General features: G+C 32.1%; 3 non-coding genes across 3 annotated transcripts; all 3 read left to right on the top strand.

Moving 5' to 3' along the window:
• The first annotated feature begins 1,981 nt into the window (after window positions 1-1,981).
• On the top strand, window positions 1,982-2,053 carry Trnad-guc (transfer RNA aspartic acid (anticodon GUC)). Its single transcript has one exon. It is a non-coding gene; the product is annotated as a tRNA-Asp (tRNA).
• Window positions 2,054-3,529: 1,476 nt separating this feature from the next.
• Window positions 3,530-3,601, top strand: Trnad-guc (transfer RNA aspartic acid (anticodon GUC)). The gene has a single exon. It is a non-coding gene; the product is annotated as a tRNA-Asp (tRNA).
• Window positions 3,602-5,887: 2,286 nt separating this feature from the next.
• Trnad-guc (transfer RNA aspartic acid (anticodon GUC)) lies at window positions 5,888-5,959 on the top strand. Its single transcript has one exon. It is a non-coding gene; the product is annotated as a tRNA-Asp (tRNA).
• The last annotated feature ends 296 nt before the right edge of the window (window positions 5,960-6,255 follow it).

The following is a 6,255-nucleotide window of genomic DNA, read 5'->3' as shown; positions in this document are numbered from 1 at the left end:
TTGCTTTTTGTTTTTGTTTGTTTTTTTTGTGATGTGAAAACGTTGTTTTTTGTGATGTGAAAACGGTTTTTTTGTGATGTGAAAACGTTGTTTGTTTGTGATGTGAAAACGTGTTTTTTTTTTTTTGTGAGTGAAAACGTGTTTTTTTTTGTGATGTGAAAACGTGTTTTTTTTTGTGATGTGAAAACGTGTTTTTTTTGTGATGTGAAAACGTTTTTTTCTTGTGAGGTGTAAACGGTTCTTTTTTTTGTGATGTGAAAACGATTTTTGTTGTTGTTGTTTTTTCATTCGTGCGGAAAATGTTTTTTAGAATTGAATATTAGTTCTCGCGCGAAAGAGCAGGGCACAAAATGTTATGAATAATAGAATAACAATAAGAAAGACTTTCGCTGGCGAGGACTACTATTGACCGTAACCAGTTATACAATCCTTTTGAAATTTTCATCTCTATTTTTCTCGTTATGTACTGAATATTTGTTAATGAAACATATATGAAATATGTTTCTTAATAAATTTTAAAGATTTTCTATATTGAAAGAATTTTAAAGAAATTTTATCTAAAAATGTTATTTTAAAGTTTTTGTTTAAAAAAATCAGATTTCTCATTATTCAGACCTGTATTACAAAGAGGGGGTAACAAAAAATGAGTTGTGGTGTGAGGAGAAATACAAACTGAAGCAGAGTTAATATTCAGACCTGTAATAATACAAAGAGGGGTTTTGCAAAAATAAATTGTGGTGTGAGGAGAAATACAAACTGATTTAGAGAGAAGGAGAGTTTTAAAATATAAACGTAAAAAGATAAGATACAAATTAGAAAAGCATTTCATTCAAGTAATGAAAATTTTAAACAATAAACAAATAACGGTACAAGATTCCATAACAAATAAAGGTACAAGATTCAATATGTAATTTATTTATCTTCAAAGTGCTATTTTATAAATTTTACAAAGTAAGGTATGAAAATCTGATTTAAATTGAATAAAAAAAAATTATCTTGGATTTATTTTATGTAATGTACATTTGGTTGCAATTTAAAAACATTATCTTTCATCTAGCAATTAATGATATAGATATAAAATTTTCGATGATTTTTTTTAAGTGCAACAAAATGTACATTACATAAAATAAACCCAAGGTAATTTTTTTATTCAATTTAAATTAAATTTTTATACCTTACTTTGTAAAATTTATAAAAGTGCACTTTGAAGATAAATAAATTTACACCTGAATGTTGTACCTTTATTTTTAAAGCCCATAGTAAAAACATTTTTTTTAACAATTTTGATGCCTTGGATGAAATGCTTTTCTAACTTGTATGTAATGTGGGTGTGTTGTGTTGAAAGTTTATATAATTTTTCAGCCAACTCATAGGTGGTCAAAATCAAAATGTGATGCAATTAAGACCTCTCTCTCTTACTCTCTCTCTCTCTCTCTCTCTCTCTCTCTTTCACTGTCTCTCTCTCTCACTCTCTCTCTCTCTCTCTCTTTCACTCTCTCTCTCTTTCACAAATTCCAGTGGAGACCAATAGCTGCTGCTAGTGAGAAATCGCCGGTAAGCTACTGTTGCGATAATGCAAATTAATGTGCAAATGTTATCAGAGGAGGTGGAGAGCACTGGAAAACTGGGGAGATTTGTTGTCACTCACTTTCCAGAGAACGATATAAGCAGTTTTTAAGGAGAGATCCCTTATGAACTGTGTGAAAGCTCCTTTGTGAGCCAATAATATTTTTTTTTATTTGTAAACTTATTTTTTTCTCAGTTAAGTAAATAGTTCCCGAACTAAATATATATAAAATAGTAAGGAACTCATTTGTGTAAGTCTTGGTAATTTTTATGTGAAATGCAATCGTCCGTAGCAATTTCTTTCCAGTTTCGGCGTGACAAGTACTTTACATCGTAGATATCGTTTACTTTTCATGGCACAGTTTTCAGTCATACTGATTATAAATTAATAGCGTGTCGCGTCGTTCATCACCGCTCCTCGGTAGTATAGTGGTAAGTATCCCCGCCTGTCACGCGGGAGACCGGGGTTCAATTCCCCGCCGGGGAGGTTTAACTTTTAATTAATTATTTACGTTTGGATACAGAAATGCGACGTAAAGCATTTTTTCGACATCAAATTTTCACCCTCTTTATAATAATGGTAAATTATTTTTAATGCAAATATGTTCAGTATGTCAGAATCTTTTAAAAATATATGATTCTTCAAAATTATTACAAATCGCTTTTTTATGATCCAAACTGGAAATGATATTCCAACGTAATGTAATAAAAAGAAAACCAAAATGAGGCGTGTAAATTAAAAACACAAATGTTTTAAATGTGAGATGTGATGTGAAAACGAGTGGGGTTTTTTTTTGGGGGGGGGGGAGAGGGCTTCTCTTTCGTGCGGAGAATGGTTTTTAGAACTGAATATATGTAATGTGGGTGTTGTGTTGAAAGGTCATATAGCTTTTAAGCAAGCTAATAGTTGGTAAGAATCATAATGTGATATACTTAAAGCATTTCTCTCTCTCTCTCTCTCTCTCTCTCTCTCTCTCTCTCTCTCTCTCTCTCTCTCTCTCACACACACACACACACACTCTCTCCATCTGTCTGTCTGTCTGACTCTCTCTCTTTCTCTAATTCCAGTTGACAGCAATGGCCGCTGCTAGCGAGAAATCGATGGTAAGCGACTGTTGCGATAATGCAAATAATTTGCAAATGTTATCAGAAGAGATGGGCTACACTGGAAAACTGGAGAGACTTTTCACTCAGCTTCCAGAGAACACCACAGGCTGTTTTCAAGGGGAGATCTTTCATGACCTTTTTGAAAACTCCTTGTGAGCCAATAATAAGGAGAGAGAGAATACCCCAGGAGAAAAAGTAAATCCCTGGGAACTAAATCATATAGCAGAAACCTAATAAAAGGTCTAAATAAATGGGCACTTGTAAGATACTCTGGACCGTTCATAGGGTGGACTAAAGAAGAACTGAGACAACTCGATCAGAAAACAAGGAAACTCATGACCATGCACAATGCACTATCCAAAAGGGCAATGTTTAATTGCAAATGTTATCGAAAGAGTACAAGAGTACTAGAAACCTAAGGAGACTTGTAATCACTCAGCTTCCAGGGAACAACACCGGCTGCTTTCAAGGAGAGATCTTTGATGGCCTGTTTGAAAGCTCCTTGTAAGCACCCAATAATAATAATACTAATAATAATAATAATAATAATAATAATAAACAACCCGATTTAGCGTATGTGCACACTTTTTCATCGCATTTTGTTCAGACACGGCCACAACTCGGTGGCCTCGGGTCAAGCTGCTTAACTGCGATTTACTTCTTTACGTTTAGTAACTTCAAAATCAATTGTGTAGACTTGGTTTTTCAACAGGCGAAATACAACCGCCAACAAGAGTTTATTTTTAGCTCAGAGTAGCAACCTACTTTTTCAATAGAAATATCACTTACTTTAAATGGCACAGTTTTATACTGGCCTTCTTATAAATAAATAGTGTCTCTATTAAATTCCAGGCGCTCCTCGGTAGTATAGTGGTAAGTATCCCCGCCTGTCACGCGGGAGACCGGGGTTCAATTCCCCGCCGGGGAGAAAAGTTCTTTTTTAATGAAGTATTTAGATTTGGACACAAAAATACCATGTAAGACATACTTTCGACCTCAAATTATCTCCCTTTTTAATAGATAATGGTAAATTGTTTTTAATGCAAATACTTTCAGCATGTTATAATCTATTAAATATACATAATTCTGAAAAACTATTACAAATCGTCTTTCTATGATAAAAACTGGAAAAGATATTCCAACGTAATGTAATAAAAAAGAAAACCTAAATAAGGCGTGTAAATTAAAAACACAAATGTTTTACATGTGAGATGTGATGTGAAAACGGTTTGTTTTTCATTTTTTATTTTTTTGTGATGTGAAAACGTTGCTTTTTGTTTTTGTTTGCTTTTTTTTGTGATGTGAAAACGTTGTTTTTTGTGACGTGAAAACAGTTTTTTTGTGATGTGAAAACGTTGTTTTTTGTTATGTGAAAACGTGTTTTTTTTTGTGTGATGTGAAAACGTTGTTTTTTTGTGATGTGAAAACGTGTTTTTTTTGTGATGTGAAAACGTGTTTTTCTTGTGAGGTGTAAACGGTTCTTTTTTTTGTGATGTGAAAACGGTTCTTTTTTATGTGATGTGAATGCGATTTTTGTTGTTGTTGTTTTTTCATTCGTGCGGAAAATGTTTTTTAGAATTGAATATTAGTTCTCGCGCGAAAGAGCAGGGCACAAAATGTTATGAATAATAGAATAACAATAAGAAAGACTTTCGCTGGCGAGGACTACTATTGACCGTAACCAGTTATACAATCCTTTTGAAATTTTCATCTCTATTTTTCTCGTTATGTACTGAATATTTGTTAATGAAACATATATGAAATATGCTTCTTAATAAATTTTAAAGATTTTCTATTCTGAAAGAATTTTAAAGAAATTTAATCTAAAAATGTTATTTTAAAGTTTTTGTTTAAAAAAATCAGATTTCTCATTATTCAGACCTGTATTACAAAGAGGGGGTTGCAAAAATGAGTTGTTGTGTGAGGAGAAATACAAACTGAAGCAGAGTTAATATTCAGACCTGTAATAATACAAAGAGGGGTTTGCAAAAATAAATTGTGGTGTGAGGAGAAATACAAACTGATTTAGAGAGAAGGAGAGTTTTAAATTATAAACTTAAAAAGATAAGATACAAATTAGAAAAGCATTTCATTCAAGTAATGAAAATTTTAAACAATAAACAAATAACGGTACAAGATTCCATAACAAATAAAGGTACAAGATTCAATATGTAATTTATTTATCTTCAAAGTGCTATTTTATAAATTTTACAAAGTAAGGTATGAAAATCTAATTTAAATTGAATAAAAAAAATTTATTTTGGATTTATTTTATGTAATGTACATTTGGTTGCAATTTAAAAACATTATCTTTCATCTAGCAATTAATGATATAGATATAAAATTTTCGATGATTTTTTTTAAGTGCAACAAAATGTACATTACATAAAATAAACCCAAGGTAATTTTTTTATTCAATTTAAATTAAATTTTTATACCTTACTTTGTAAAATTTATAAAAGTGCACTTTGAAGATGAATAAATATCAAACTGAATGTTGTACCTTTATTTTTAAAGCCCATAGTAAAAACATTTTTTTTAACAATTTTCATGCCTTGGATGAAATGCTTTTCTAACTTGTATGTAATGTGGGTGTGTTGTGTTGAAAGTTTATATAATTTTTCAGCCAACTCATAGGTGGTCAAAATCAAAATGTGATGCAATTAAGACCTCTCTCTCTTACTCTCTCTCTCTCTCTCTCTCTCTCTCTCTCTCTCTCTCTTTCACTCTCTCTCTCTTTCACAAATTCCAGTGGAGACCAATAGCTGCTGCTAGTGAGAAATCGCCGGTAAGCTACTGTTGCGATAATGCAAATTAATGTGCAAATGTTATCAGAGGAGGTGGAGAGCACTGGAAAACTGGGGAGATTTGTTGTCACTCACTTTCCAGAGAACGATATAAGCAGTTTTTAAGGAGAGATCCCTTATGAACTGTGTGAAAGCTCCTTTGTGAGCCAATAATATTTTGTTTATTTGTAAACTTATTTTGTTCTCAGTTAAGTAAATAGTTCCCGAACTAAATATATATAAAATAGCAAGGAACTCATTTGTGTAAGTCTTGTAGATATTTATGTGAAATGCAATCGTCCGTAGCAATTTCTTTTCAGTTGCGGCTTGACAAGTACTTTACATCGTAGATATCGTTTACTTTTCATGGCACAGTTTTCAGTCATACTGATTATAAATTAATAGCGTGTCGCGTCGTTCAACACCGCTCCTCGGTAGTATAGTGGTAAGTATCCCCGCCTGTCACGCGGGAGACCGGGGTTCAATTCCCCGCCGGGGAGATTTAACTTTTAATTAAATATTTACGTTTGGGTATAAAAATGCGACGTAAAGCATTTTTTCGACATCAAATTTTCACCCTCTTTATAATAATGGTAAATTATTTTTAATGCAAATATGTTCAGTATGTCAGAATCTTTTAAAAATATATGATTCTTCAAAATTATTACAAATCGCCTTTTTATGATCCAAACTGGAAATGATATTCCAACGTAATGTAATAAAAAGAAAACCAAAATGAGGCGTGTAAATTAAAAACACAAATGTTTTACATGTGAGATGTGATGTGAAAACGAGT

Source organism: Euprymna scolopes, chromosome 14, assembly GCF_053919585.1.
Source record: "Euprymna scolopes isolate OS-2025 chromosome 14, ASM5391958v1, whole genome shotgun sequence".
Taxonomy (NCBI): Eukaryota; Metazoa; Mollusca; class Cephalopoda; order Sepiida; family Sepiolidae; genus Euprymna; species Euprymna scolopes.
The sequence above is the reverse complement of the archived record's forward strand: the minus strand, read 5'-3'. Positions and strand labels throughout refer to the sequence as shown.